Source organism: Cryptomeria japonica, unplaced genomic scaffold, assembly GCF_030272615.1.
Source record: "Cryptomeria japonica unplaced genomic scaffold, Sugi_1.0 HiC_scaffold_376, whole genome shotgun sequence".
Lineage (NCBI taxonomy): Eukaryota > Viridiplantae > Streptophyta > Pinopsida > Cupressales > Cupressaceae > Cryptomeria > Cryptomeria japonica.
Window position 1 is genome coordinate 39,414 of NW_026729197.1, and position 14,222 is coordinate 53,635.

At 63.3% G+C, this 14,222-nt stretch overlaps 2 non-coding genes across 2 annotated transcripts; both read left to right on the forward strand.

Moving 5' to 3' along the window:
- Positions 1-383: 383 nt before the first annotated feature.
- Positions 384-502, forward strand: LOC131871176 (5S ribosomal RNA). Its single transcript, XR_009369449.1, has one exon. It is a non-coding gene; the product is annotated as a 5S ribosomal RNA (ribosomal RNA).
- A 7,808-nt stretch (positions 503-8,310) lies between these two features.
- On the forward strand, positions 8,311-8,429 carry LOC131871158 (5S ribosomal RNA). Its single transcript, XR_009369431.1, has one exon. It is a non-coding gene; the product is annotated as a 5S ribosomal RNA (ribosomal RNA).
- Positions 8,430-14,222: the final 5,793 nt, after the last annotated feature.

Sequence of the window (14,222 nt, forward strand, 5' to 3'; positions counted from 1 at the left end):
ACCAAGTGCGCACCCGGGGCAAACCGAGCGCCTTGGTGCACCGGGGCAAGATCGAGCGTGCACCCGAGGCGCCCCGAACATGCACCAAGGTGCACTCGGCCCACATGTGAGCGCAGGTCGTTGCGCCCGAGGTGGTGTGTGGGCACCGCGTTGCAGACGGGACACTGCACGCACACGACGCCCCCTCCAGGTGCACGCACGTAGGCCGGGCCGGGTGCACACCCGACGCCCTAGCAAGGTGCGCGCACCCGGGCAGGGCTCACACTTGGCGAACGGGGCGCACTTCGCGAGGGAGGGTGTGCACCTCGACGGGGGTGGGTGGCCGGGGTGGATTCGCACGTGGGTCGCGGTTTGCTAAGTACACACTGCGACAAGCTCATAACGGGTGCGATCATACCAGCGTTAGTGCACCGGATCCCATCAGAACTCCGCAGTTAAGCGCGCTTGGGCCGGAGTAGTACTGGGATGGGTGACCTCCCGGGAAGTCCCGGTGTTGCACCCTTTTTTAGTTTTTCGCCGGGCGTCGCAATGCTATTTGAATAAACCTTTTGCCCGTTTGCGTTCTCGTCGGGGCCGGGCCGGGCCGGGGTGCGCTGCCCGCACTACCGCGCGCGCGGGGGCGACACCGAGCGCGCACCCGAGGCGCCCCGAGCACACAGGCCACGGTGCAACCCGGGCGTTGTGCGCGCACCCCGGTGCGCCCGAGGTGCTGCGCGCGCACCCAGGTGAAATCGGTGTGCACCTCGGCCAGTGCGCGCTCGGTCGAGTCGCGCACGTTGGCCAAGGTGCACGGTGATGTTTCTTACTCTAAGGTTCCGCACCAGACGCCCGGGACAGGTGAGCGAAGCTGGGCGGGGCCGGGTGCGCGGCCGGGGCAGGTGCACGCAGCTGGAGAGAGCTTTGGAGCACACTTCGGAGCGCACCAATGATGCGCTCCATTCAAAAGTTTCCTGAAAAGGCAAAAAAAGTTGAGATTATAGAATTTCCCACTTGAGAGATTGTAAAAAAAAAAAATTTAAAATGAAGGAAACGCGGGTGCCAAGGTGTGCGCAGCCCAGCCAAGGTGTGCGCACCAAGGCGCCCACCCTGGCGAAGGTGCACGCAAGGTGCGCACCCGAGGCAAACCGGACAATTAACCCAACTTTCGACTTCGCGCGCACCTTGGAGCGCACTTCGGAGCGCTCCTTGGTGCGCACCAATCTTGGGCACCTCGGAGTGCACCATGGCGCCCACCAAGGTGCGCACCCGGGGCAAACCGAGCTCCGACTTCGTGCGCACCTTGGAGCGCACGAAAGGTGCGCACCATGGCGCCCACCAAGGTGCGCAGCCCAGCCAAGGCGTGCGCATCAAGGTGCGCACCCTGGCGAAGGTGCGCACCCGGGGCAAACCGAGCTCCGACTTCGTGCGCACCTTGGAGCGCACAAAAGGTGCGCAACCCAGCCAAGGTGTGCGCACCCCGGTCAAACCGAGCTCCGAATCGTGCGCACCAGAGGTGCACGCCATCGTGCGCACCTTGGAGCACACTTCGGAGCCCTCCTTGGTGCGCGCCGATGTTGCGCACCTCGGAGCGCACCCGGGGAAAAAACAATGCAATTAACCCGACTTTCGACTTCGTGGGCACCTCGGAGCGCTCTCGGGTTCGCACCTCGGAGCACACCGAGGTGCGCACCTTTGATGCGCTGCCTTCACCAATTTCCAGAAAAGGCAAGAAAACATTGAGAAGGTGTGCGCACCGAGGTGCCCACCCTGGCGAAGGTGCACGCGAGGTGCGCACCCGGGGCAAACCGGGCTCCGACTTCGTGCACGCCGCACCTTGGAGCACACTTCGGAGCGCTCCTTGGTGCGCACCAGGGCGCGCAACCCAGCCGAGGTGCCCACCCCGGCGAAGGTGCACGCGAGGTGCGCACCCGGGGCAAACCGGGCTCCGACTTCGTGCACGCCATGGTGCCCACCGCGGCGAAGGTGCACGCGAGGTGCGCACCCGGGGCAAACCGGGCTCCGACTTCGTGCACGCCGCACCTTGGAGCACACTTCGGAGCGCTCCTTGGTGCGCACCATGGTGCCCACCAGGGCGCGCAACCCCGCCGAAGGTGCACGCGAGGTGCGCACCCGGGGCAAACCGGGCTCCGACTTCGTGCACGCCGCACCTTGGAGCACACTTCGGAGCGCTCCTTGGTGCGCACCATGGTGCCCACCAGGGCGCGCAACCCCGCCGAAGGTGCACGCGAGGTGCGCACCCGGGGCAAACCGGGCTCCGACTTCGTGCACGCCATGGTGCGCACCGCGGCGAAGGTGCGCACCCGGGGCAAACCGGGCTCCGACTTCGTGCACGCCGCACCTTGGAGCACACTTCGGAGCGCTCCTTGGTGCGCACCAGGGCGCGCAACCCAGCCGAGGTGCCCACCCCGGCGAAGGTGCACGCGAGGTGCGTACCCGGGGCAAACCGGGCTCCGACTTCGTGCACGCCGCACCTTGGAGCACACTTCGGAGCGCTCCTTGGTGCGCACCATGGTGCCCACCAGGCCGCGCAACCCAGCCAAGGTGTGCGCACCAAGGTGCACGCGAGGTGCGCACCCGGGGCAAACCGGGGTCCGACTTCGTGCACGCCGCACCTTGGAGCACACATCGGGGCGCTCCCGGGTTCGCACCGGCGTTGCGCACCGTGGTGGGCACCTCGGAGCACACCAAGGTGGGCAGCGAGGTGCGCACCTTTGATGCGATGCCTTCACTAATTTCCATAAAAGGCAAAAAAAAAACGAGATTTTAAAATTTCCGTTTTGAAAGATAGTGAGAAAAAGGGAATGCTGGTGCCATCTTGAGCCCGCCCTGGTGCGCAGCCCAGCCAAGGTGTGCGCACCAAGGTGCCCACCCTGGCGAAGGTGCGCGCCCGGGCAATTAACCCAACTTCCAACTTCGCGCGCGCCAGGGTGGGAGCGCACCCAACAACCGGGCCTGGGAAGAGCCAATGCGAGAAACCCCACCAAACGCTCTGACAAAAAAAGAGGGGGCGCTCCAGTAACCCCGCTTCGGAGCGCACCCTGGGCAAACCCAGCCAAGGTGCCCACCCCGGCCAAGGTGCAGGCGAGGTGCGCACCCGGGGCAAACCGGGCTCCGACAACGTGCACGCCGCACCTTGGAGCACACTTCGTAGCGCTCCCGGGTGCGCACCTCAGAGCACACCAAGGTGGGCAGCGAGGTGCGCACCTTTGATGCGCTGCCTTCACTAATTTCCAGAAAAGGCAAAAAAAAAAGGAGATTTTAAAATTTCCGTTTTGAAAGATAGTGAAAAAAACGGAACGCGCGTGCCATCTTGAGCCCGCCCTGGTGCGCAGCCCAGGTAAGGTGCCCACCCTGGCAAAGGTGCGCACCCGGGCAATTAACCCTACTTCCGACTTCGTGCGCGCCAGGGTGGCAACCGGGCCTCGGAAGAGCCAATGCGAGAAACCCCACCAAACGCTCCGACAAAAAAAGAGGCGGCGCTCCAATAACCCCGCTTCGGAGCGCAGCCGGGGCAAACCCAGCCAAGGTGCCCACCCCGACGAAGGTGCACGCGAGGTGCGCACCCGGGGCAAACCGGGCTCCGACAACGTGCACGCAGCACCTTGGAGCACACTTCGAAGCACTCCCGGGTGCCCACCGGCGTTGCGCACCGTGGTGGGCAGCGAGGTGCGCACCTTTGATGCGCTGCCTTCACTAATTTCCAGAAAAAGGCAAAAAAAAATGAGATTTTAAAATTTCCGTTTTGAAAGATAGTGAAAAAAAAGGAACGCGGGTGCCATCTTGAGCCCGCCCTGGTGCGCAGCCCAGGCAAGGCATGCGCACCAAGGTGCCCACCCGAGGTGCACACCCGGGGCAAACCGGGCTCCGACTTCGTGCAGGCCGCACCTTGGAGCACACTTCGGAGCGCTCCTTGGTGCGCACCATGGTGCCCACCAGGGCGCGCAACCCAGCCAAGGTCTGCACACCAAGGTGCCCACCCCGGCGAAGGTGCACGCGAGGTGCGCACCCGGGGCAAACCGGGCTCCGACTTCGTGCACGCCATGGTGCCCACCGCGGCGAAGGTGCACGCGAGGTGCGCACCCGGGGCAAACCGGGCTCCGACTTCGTGCACGCCGCACCTTGGAGCACACTTCGGAGCGCTCCTTGGTGCGCACCATGGTGCCCACCAGGGCGCGCAACCCAGCCAAGGTGTGCGCACCAAGGTGCACGCGAGGTGCGCACCCGGGGCAAACCGGGGTCCGACTTCGTGCACGCCGCACCTTGGAGCACACATCGGAGCGCTCCCAGGTTCGCACCAGCGTTGCGCACCTTTGATGCGCTGCCTTCACTAATTTCCAGAAAAGGCAAAAAAAAAACGATATTTTAAAATTTCCGTTCTGAAAGATAGTGAAAAAAACGGAACGCTGGGTGCCATCTTGAGCCCTTCCTGGTGCGCAGCCCAGGCAAGTTGTGCGCACCAAGGTGCCCACCCTGGCGGAGGTGCGCGCCCGGGGCAAACCGGGCTCCGACTTCGTGCACTGCATGGTGCCCACCAAGGCGCGCAACCCAGCCAAGGTGCCCACCGCAGCGAAGGTGCACGCGAGGTGCACACCCGGGGCAAACCGGGCTCCGACTTCGTGCACGCCGCACCTTGGAGCACACTTCAGAGCGCTCCTTGGTGCGCACCAGGGCGCGCAACCCAGCCGAGGTGCCCACCCCGGCGAAGGTGCACGCGAGGTGCGCACCCGGGGCAAACCGGGCTCCGACTTCGTGCACGCCATGGTGCCCACCGCGGCGAAGGTGCGCACCCGGGGCAAACCGGGCTCCGACTTCGTGCACGCCGCACCTTGGAGCACACTTCGGAGCGCTCCTTGGTGCGCACCATGGTGCCCACCAGGCCGCGCAACCCAGCCAAGGTGTGCGCACCAAGGTGCACGCGAGGTGCGCACCCGGGGCAAACCGGGGTCCGACTTCGTGCACGCCGCACCTTGGAGCACACATCGGGGCGCTCCCGGGTTCGCACCGGCGTTGCGCACCGTGGTGGGCACCTCGGAGCACACCAAGGTGGGCAGCGAGGTGCGCACCTTTGATGCGATGCCTTCACTAATTTCCATAAAAGGCAAAAAAAAAACGAGATTTTAAAATTTCCGTTTTGAAAGATAGTGAGAAAAAGGGAATGCTGGTGCCATCTTGAGCCCGCCCTGGTGCGCAGCCCAGCCAAGGTTTGCGCACCAAGGTGCCCACCCTGGCGAAGGTGCGCGCCCGGGCAATTAACCCAACTTCCAACTTCGCGCGCGCCAGGGTGGGAGCGCACCCAACAACCGGGCCTGGGAAGAGCCAATGCGAGAAACCCCACCAAACTCTCTGACAAAAAAAGAGGGGGCGCTCCAGTAACCCCGCTTCGGAGCGCACCCTGGGCAAACCCAGCCAAGGTGCCCACCCCGGCCAAGGTGCAGGCGAGGTGCGCACCCGGGGCAAACCGGGCTCCGACAACGTGCACGCCGCACCTTGGAGCACACTTCGTAGCGCTCCCGGGTGCGCACCTCAGAGCACACCAAGGTGGGCAGCGAGGTGCGCACCTTTGATGCGCTGCCTTCACTAATTTCCAGAAAAGGCAAAAAAAAAAGGAGATTTTAAAATTTCCGTTTTGAAAGATAGTGAAAAAAACGGAACGCGCGTGCCATCTTGAGCCCGCCCTGGTGCGCAGCCCAGGTAAGGTGCCACCCTGGCAAAGGTGCGCACCCGGGCAATTAACCCTACTTCCGACTTCGTGCGCGCCAGGGTGGCAACCGGGCCTCGGAAGAGCCAATGCGAGAAACCCCACCAAACGCTCCGACAAAAAAAGAGGCGGCGCTCCAATAACCCCGCTTCGGAGCGCAGCCGGGGCAAACCAAGCCAAGGTGCCCACCCCGACGAAGGTGCACGCGAGGTGCGCACCCGGGGCAAACCGGGCTCCGACAACGTGCACGCAGCACCTTGGAGCACACTTCGAAGCACTCCCGGGTGCCCACCGGCGTTGCGCACCGTGGTGGGCAGCGAGGTGCGCACCTTTGATGCGCTGCCTTCACTAATTTCCAGAAAAAGGCAAAAAAAAATGAGATTTTAAAATTTCCGTTTTGAAAGATAGTGAAAAAAAAGGAACGCGGGTGCCATCTTGAGCCCGCCCTGGTGCGCAGCCCAGGCAAGGCATGCGCACCAAGGTGCCCACCCGAGGTGCACACCCGGGGCAAACCGGGCTCCGACTTCGTGCAGGCCGCACCTTGGAGCACACTTCGGAGCGCTCCTTGGTGCGCACCATGGTGCCCACCAGGGCGCACCCGAGGCAAACCGGGCTCCGACTTCGTGCACGCCGCACCTTGGAGCACACATCGGAGCGCTCCCAGGTTCGCACCAGCGTTGCGCACCTTTGATGCGCTGCCTTCACTAATTTCCAGAAAAGGCAAAAAAAAACGATATTTTAAAATTTCCGTTCTGAAAGATAGTGAAAAAAACGGAACGCGGGTGCCATCTTGAGCCCTTCCTGATGCGCAGCCCAGGCAAGTTGTGCGCACCAAGGTGCCCACCCTGGCGGAGGTGCGCGCCCGGGGCAAACCGGGCTCCGACTTCGTGCACTGCATGGTGCCCACCAAGGCGCGCAACCCAGCCAAGGTGCCCACCGCAGCGAAGGTGCACGCGAGGTGCGCACCCGAGGTGCACACCCGGGGCAAACCGGGCTCCGACTTCGTGCACGCCGCACCTTGGAGCACACTTCAGAGCGCTCCTTGGTACGCACCAGGGCGCGCAACCCAGCCAAGGTGCTCACCCCGGCGAAGGTGCACGCGAGGTGCGCACCCGGGGCAAACCGGGCTCGGACTTCGTGCACGCCGCACCTTGGAGCACACATCGGAGCGCTCCCGGGTTCGCACCAGCATTGCGCACCTTTGATGCGCTGCCTTCACTAATTTCCAGAAAAGGCAAAAAAAAGAAAAAAATGAGATTTTAAAATTTCCGTTTTGAAAGATAGTGAAAAAAACGGAACGCGGGTGCCATCTTGAGCCCGCCCTGGTGTGCAGCCCAGGCAAGTTGTGCGCACCAAGGCACCCACCCTGGCCAAGGTGGGTCACGGGGTGGGTCCTAGGGTGGGTAACGGGGTGGGTACTAAGGTGCGTGCCAAGGTGGGTCATAGGGTGGGTGCCAAGGTGGGCACCAGGGTGGGTGTGCACCAACCCTAGCCAGGGTAGGTCACGGGGTGGTTGTCGGGGTGGGCGTCAAGGAGCCAAGGTGGGTGGCAAGTAGCCAAGTTGCGTGCCAAGGTGGGTGTCGGGGTGGGTGCCAAGGATCCAAGGTGGGTGCCAAGGAACCAAGGTGGGTGTCTGGGTGGGTGCCGAGGTGGGAGCCAGGGTGGGTCCCAAGGTGAGTGCAAAGGTGGGTGCCAGGGTCAAGGTGAGTGCCAATGTGGGTTCCAAGGTGCCAGGGTCAGGGTGAGTGCCAATGTGGGTTCAAAGGTGCTAAGTTGGGTGCGAGGTTGGGTGCGAGGGTGGGTGGGTGCCAAGGTGTGCTAGGTGGAAGCCCGGGTGGGTCGGCATCCCATGGGTGTCGAGTTGGGTGCCTGATGGGTGCTTCTTGTCAAGTTTTAGTCGTCGGGACTCATTTCGAGCCTTAGAGGTCGTTTCTTGTCCGGTTGCCCTGTCTTCGACCTGGGAACCCAATTTTGGTCCTCGGGTCCCATTTTTTTTTGTCTCGCATCCCACTTTTGGCCTGTGGCCTTTTCGGGGTCGATTCTCGTTTTGGGCATCAGAGCATGTTTCTTCTCCTAAAACCCAATATTTGTTTATTAAGTCTCGGAACACATTTTTGTTCTCGTGGACCCATCATGGGTCTTGGAACGCATTTGTGGTCCTTGGGTCCCATTTTGCATCCCGAAACTTGTGTTTTGGTGCTTGATCCCTATTTTGGGTGCCCACCTTGCACCAAGTGCGCACCCGGGGCAAACCGAGCGCCTTGGTGCACCGGGGCAAGATCGAGCGTGCACCCGAGGCGCCCCGAACATGCACCAAGGTGCACTCGGCCCACATGTGAGCGCAGGTCGTTGCGCCCGAGGTGGTGTGTGGGCACCGCGTTGCAGACGGGACACTGCACGCACACGACGCCCCCTCCAGGTGCACGCACGTAGGCCGGGCCGGGTGCACACCCGACGCCCTAGCAAGGTGCGCGCACCCGGGCAGGGCTCACACTTGGCGAACGGGGCGCACTTCGCGAGGGAGGGTGTGCACCTCGACGGGGGTGGGTGGCCGGGGTGGATTCGCACGTGGGTCGCGGTTTGCTAAGTACACACTGCGACAAGCTCATAACGGGTGCGATCATACCAGCGTTAGTGCACCGGATCCCATCAGAACTCCGCAGTTAAGCGCGCTTGGGCCGGAGTAGTACTGGGATGGGTGACCTCCCGGGAAGTCCCGGTGTTGCACCCTTTTTTAGTTTTTCGCCGGGCGTCGCAATGCTATTTGAATAAACCTTTTGCCCGTTTGCGTTCTCGTCGGGGCCGGGCCGGGCCGGGGTGCGCTGCCCGCACTACCGCGCGCGCGGGGGCGACACCGAGCGCGCACCCGAGGCGCCCCGAGCACACAGGCCACGGTGCAACCCGGGCGTTGTGCGCGCACCCCGGTGCGCCCGAGGTGCTGCGCGCGCACCCAGGTGAAATCGGTGTGCACCTCGGCCAGTGCGCGCTCGGTCGAGTCGCGCACGTTGGCCAAGGTGCACGGTGATGTTTCTTACTCTAAGGTTCCGCACCAGACGCCCGGGACAGGTGAGCGAAGCTGGGCGGGGCCGGGTGCGCGGCCGGGGCAGGTGCACGCAGCTGGAGAGAGCTTTGGAGCACACTTCGGAGCGCACCAATGATGCGCTCCATTCAAAAGTTTCCTGAAAAGGCAAAAAAAGTTGAGATTATAGAATTTCCCACTTGAGAGATTGTAAAAAAAAAAAATTTAAAATGAAGGAAACGCGGGTGCCAAGGTGTGCGCAGCCCAGCCAAGGTGTGCGCACCAAGGCGCCCACCCTGGCGAAGGTGCACGCAAGGTGCGCACCCGAGGCAAACCGGACAATTAACCCAACTTTCGACTTCGCGCGCACCTTGGAGCGCACTTCGGAGCGCTCCTTGGTGCGCACCAATCTTGGGCACCTCGGAGTGCACCATGGCGCCCACCAAGGTGCGCACCCGGGGCAAACCGAGCTCCGACTTCGTGCGCACCTTGGAGCGCACGAAAGGTGCGCACCATGGCGCCCACCAAGGTGCGCAGCCCAGCCAAGGCGTGCGCATCAAGGTGCGCACCCTGGCGAAGGTGCGCACCCGGGGCAAACCGAGCTCCGACTTCGTGCGCACCTTGGAGCGCACAAAAGGTGCGCAACCCAGCCAAGGTGTGCGCACCCCGGTCAAACCGAGCTCCGAATCGTGCGCACCAGAGGTGCACGCCATCGTGCGCACCTTGGAGCACACTTCGGAGCCCTCCTTGGTGCGCGCCGATGTTGCGCACCTCGGAGCGCACCCGGGGAAAACAATGCAATTAACCCGACTTTCGACTTCGTGGGCACCTCGGAGCGCTCTCGGGTTCGCACCTCGGAGCACACCGAGGTGCGCACCTTTGATGCGCTGCCTTCACCAATTTCCAGAAAAGGCAAGAAAACATTGAGAAGGTGTGCGCACCGAGGTGCCCACCCTGGCGAAGGTGCACGCGAGGTGCGCACCCGGGGCAAACCGGGCTCCGACTTCGTGCACGCCGCACCTTGGAGCACACTTCGGAGCGCTCCTTGGTGCGCACCAGGGCGCGCAACCCAGCCGAGGTGCCCACCCCGGCGAAGGTGCACGCGAGGTGCGCACCCGGGGCAAACCGGGCTCCGACTTCGTGCACGCCATGGTGCCCACCGCGGCGAAGGTGCACGCGAGGTGCGCACCCGGGGCAAACCGGGCTCCGACTTCGTGCACGCCGCACCTTGGAGCACACTTCGGAGCGCTCCTTGGTGCGCACCATGGTGCCCACCAGGGCGCGCAACCCCGCCGAAGGTGCACGCGAGGTGCGCACCCGGGGCAAACCGGGCTCCGACTTCGTGCACGCCGCACCTTGGAGCACACTTCGGAGCGCTCCTTGGTGCGCACCATGGTGCCCACCAGGGCGCGCAACCCCGCCGAAGGTGCACGCGAGGTGCGCACCCGGGGCAAACCGGGCTCCGACTTCGTGCACGCCATGGTGCGCACCGCGGCGAAGGTGCGCACCCGGGGCAAACCGGGCTCCGACTTCGTGCACGCCGCACCTTGGAGCACACTTCGGAGCGCTCCTTGGTGCGCACCAGGGCGCGCAACCCAGCCGAGGTGCCCACCCCGGCGAAGGTGCACGCGAGGTGCGTACCCGGGGCAAACCGGGCTCCGACTTCGTGCACGCCGCACCTTGGAGCACACTTCGGAGCGCTCCTTGGTGCGCACCATGGTGCCCACCAGGCCGCGCAACCCAGCCAAGGTGTGCGCACCAAGGTGCACGCGAGGTGCGCACCCGGGGCAAACCGGGGTCCGACTTCGTGCACGCCGCACCTTGGAGCACACATCGGGGCGCTCCCGGGTTCGCACCGGCGTTGCGCACCGTGGTGGGCACCTCGGAGCACACCAAGGTGGGCAGCGAGGTGCGCACCTTTGATGCGATGCCTTCACTAATTTCCATAAAAGGCAAAAAAAAAACGAGATTTTAAAATTTCCGTTTTGAAAGATAGTGAGAAAAAGGGAATGCTGGTGCCATCTTGAGCCCGCCCTGGTGCGCAGCCCAGCCAAGGTGTGCGCACCAAGGTGCCCACCCTGGCGAAGGTGCGCGCCCGGGCAATTAACCCAACTTCCAACTTCGCGCGCGCCAGGGTGGGAGCGCACCCAACAACCGGGCCTGGGAAGAGCCAATGCGAGAAACCCCACCAAACGCTCTGACAAAAAAAGAGGGGGCGCTCCAGTAACCCCGCTTCGGAGCGCACCCTGGGCAAACCCAGCCAAGGTGCCCACCCCGGCCAAGGTGCAGGCGAGGTGCGCACCCGGGGCAAACCGGGCTCCGACAACGTGCACGCCGCACCTTGGAGCACACTTCGTAGCGCTCCCGGGTGCGCACCTCAGAGCACACCAAGGTGGGCAGCGAGGTGCGCACCTTTGATGCGCTGCCTTCACTAATTTCCAGAAAAGGCAAAAAAAAAAGGAGATTTTAAAATTTCCGTTTTGAAAGATAGTGAAAAAAACGGAACGCGCGTGCCATCTTGAGCCCGCCCTGGTGCGCAGCCCAGGTAAGGTGCCCACCCTGGCAAAGGTGCGCACCCGGGCAATTAACCCTACTTCCGACTTCGTGCGCGCCAGGGTGGCAACCGGGCCTCGGAAGAGCCAATGCGAGAAACCCCACCAAACGCTCCGACAAAAAAAGAGGCGGCGCTCCAATAACCCCGCTTCGGAGCGCAGCCGGGGCAAACCCAGCCAAGGTGCCCACCCCGACGAAGGTGCACGCGAGGTGCGCACCCGGGGCAAACCGGGCTCCGACAACGTGCACGCAGCACCTTGGAGCACACTTCGAAGCACTCCCGGGTGCCCACCGGCGTTGCGCACCGTGGTGGGCAGCGAGGTGCGCACCTTTGATGCGCTGCCTTCACTAATTTCCAGAAAAAGGCAAAAAAAAATGAGATTTTAAAATTTCCGTTTTGAAAGATAGTGAAAAAAAAGGAACGCGGGTGCCATCTTGAGCCCGCCCTGGTGCGCAGCCCAGGCAAGGCATGCGCACCAAGGTGCCCACCCGAGGTGCACACCCGGGGCAAACCGGGCTCCGACTTCGTGCAGGCCGCACCTTGGAGCACACTTCGGAGCGCTCCTTGGTGCGCACCATGGTGCCCACCAGGGCGCGCAACCCAGCCAAGGTCTGCACACTAAGGTGCCCACCCCGGCGAAGGTGCACGCGAGGTGCGCACCCGGGGCAAACCGGGCTCCGACTTCGTGCACGCCATGGTGCCCACCGCGGCGAAGGTGCACGCGAGGTGCGCACCCGGGGCAAACCGGGCTCCGACTTCGTGCACGCCGCACCTTGGAGCACACTTCGGAGCGCTCCTTGGTGCGCACCATGGTGCCCACCAGGGCGCGCAACCCAGCCAAGGTGTGCGCACCAAGGTGCACGCGAGGTGCGCACCCGGGGCAAACCGGGGTCCGACTTCGTGCACGCCGCACCTTGGAGCACACATCGGAGCGCTCCCAGGTTCGCACCAGCGTTGCGCACCTTTGATGCGCTGCCTTCACTAATTTCCAGAAAAGGCAAAAAAAAACGATATTTTAAAATTTCCGTTCTGAAAGATAGTGAAAAAAACGGAACGCGGGTGCCATCTTGAGCCCTTCCTGGTGCGCAGCCCAGGCAAGTTGTGCGCACCAAGGTGCCCACCCTGGCGGAGGTGCGCGCCCGGGGCAAACCGGGCTCCGACTTCGTGCACTGCATGGTGCCCACCAAGGCGCGCAACCCAGCCAAGGTGCCCACCGCAGCGAAGGTGCACGCGAGGTGCACACCCGGGGCAAACCGGGCTCCGACTTCGTGCACGCCGCACCTTGGAGCACACTTCAGAGCGCTCCTTGGTGCGCACCAGGGCGCGCAACCCAGCCGAGGTGCCCACCCCGGCGAAGGTGCACGCGAGGTGCGCACCCGGGGCAAACCGGGCTCCGACTTCGTGCACGCCATGGTGCCCACCGCGGCGAAGGTGCGCACCCGGGGCAAACCGGGCTCCGACTTCGTGCACGCCGCACCTTGGAGCACACTTCGGAGCGCTCCTTGGTGCGCACCATGGTGCCCACCAGGCCGCGCAACCCAGCCAAGGTGTGCGCACCAAGGTGCACGCGAGGTGCGCACCCGGGGCAAACCGGGGTCCGACTTCGTGCACGCCGCACCTTGGAGCACACATCGGGGCGCTCCCGGGTTCGCACCGGCGTTGCGCACCGTGGTGGGCACCTCGGAGCACACCAAGGTGGGCAGCGAGGTGCGCACCTTTGATGCGATGCCTTCACTAATTTCCATAAAAGGCAAAAAAAAAACGAGATTTTAAAATTTCCGTTTTGAAAGATAGTGAGAAAAAGGGAATGCTGGTGCCATCTTGAGCCCGCCCTGGTGCGCAGCCCAGCCAAGGTTTGCGCACCAAGGTGCCCACCCTGGCGAAGGTGCGCGCCCGGGCAATTAACCCAACTTCCAACTTCGCGCGCGCCAGGGTGGGAGCGCACCCAACAACCGGGCCTGGGAAGAGCCAATGCGAGAAACCCCACCAAACTCTCTGACAAAAAAAGAGGGGGCGCTCCAGTAACCCCGCTTCGGAGCGCACCCTGGGCAAACCCAGCCAAGGTGCCCACCCCGGCCAAGGTGCAGGCGAGGTGCGCACCCGGGGCAAACCGGGCTCCGACAACGTGCACGCCGCACCTTGGAGCACACTTCGTAGCGCTCCCGGGTGCGCACCTCAGAGCACACCAAGGTGGGCAGCGAGGTGCGCACCTTTGATGCGCTGCCTTCACTAATTTCCAGAAAAGGCAAAAAAAAAAGGAGATTTTAAAATTTCCGTTTTGAAAGATAGTGAAAAAAACGGAACGCGCGTGCCATCTTGAGCCCGCCCTGGTGCGCAGCCCAGGTAAGGTGCCACCCTGGCAAAGGTGCGCACCCGGGCAATTAACCCTACTTCCGACTTCGTGCGCGCCAGGGTGGCAACCGGGCCTCGGAAGAGCCAATGCGAGAAACCCCACCAAACGCTCCGACAAAAAAAGAGGCGGCGCTCCAATAACCCCGCTTCGGAGCGCAGCCGGGGCAAACCAAGCCAAGGTGCCCACCCCGACGAAGGTGCACGCGAGGTGCGCACCCGGGGCAAACCGGGCTCCGACAACGTGCACGCAGCACCTTGGAGCACACTTCGAAGCACTCCCGGGTGCCCACCGGCGTTGCGCACCGTGGTGGGCAGCGAGGTGCGCACCTTTGATGCGCTGCCTTCACTAATTTCCAGAAAAAGGCAAAAAAAAATGAGATTTTAAAATTTCCGTTTTGAAAGATAGTGAAAAAAAAGGAACGCGGGTGCCATCTTGAGCCCGCCCTGGTGCGCAGCCCAGGCAAGGCATGCGCACCAAGGTGCCCACCCGAGGTGCACACCCGGGGCAAACCGGGCTCCGACTTCGTGCAGGCCGCACCTTGGAGCACACTTCGGAGCGCTCCTTGGTGCGCACCATGGTGCCCACCAGGGCGCACCCG